A 583-nucleotide genomic window follows, 5' to 3' on the forward strand; every position below is an offset into this window, starting at 1 on the left:
AGGAACGACATATCGACTACACTCTCGCGAGTGTGACGCCTGGATTGCAGGAAAAGTGGCTGCGGAGGCTGTATAAGGAAGCAACACAGATCGTGACCCGACTTGGCGCGTCGCAACTTGTGCTATCGCCGTCAAACAGCGCGCGAATGCGTCTGCTCCCCCACTTGGGCTGCACAAGTGGCGTGAAGACGTGCTTGTTTCCGAATATCCCGCGATCTGCACTTCCCCGTGCTGTGTGGACACCCAAGCCACCGATGAAGCCACATCAATGATGATTCACTCGCAGCGAGTTAACGAAGCGCAGATCACGTCGTTTGTCAGCTTCAGGAAGCCTTTGCGCGCGATCCTGCATCCTGTCTTCGAAGACTTGCAGTTTCGACTGGCGTTCCGTCTTCTGCCAGTCCGGTCGCAATTCTGGTTTCTGGAGGCGTCGCACCCAGGCACCCGCAAATGCGTTTTCGATGGGTGCAACGCCATAGGGACTGAATAGCACTTGTTCTCCAACTGCACCCTCGCATCGCACCCCTGGCGGCAGGTTCTTCCGCTTGTGTCTCCTTTCTTCGTTACGCGGCCAACTTGGCTC

The sequence above is a fragment of the Plasmopara halstedii genome, assembly GCF_900000015.1.
Source record: "Plasmopara halstedii genome assembly, contig: Scaffold_2439, whole genome shotgun sequence".
Lineage (NCBI taxonomy): Eukaryota > Oomycota > Peronosporomycetes > Peronosporales > Peronosporaceae > Plasmopara > Plasmopara halstedii.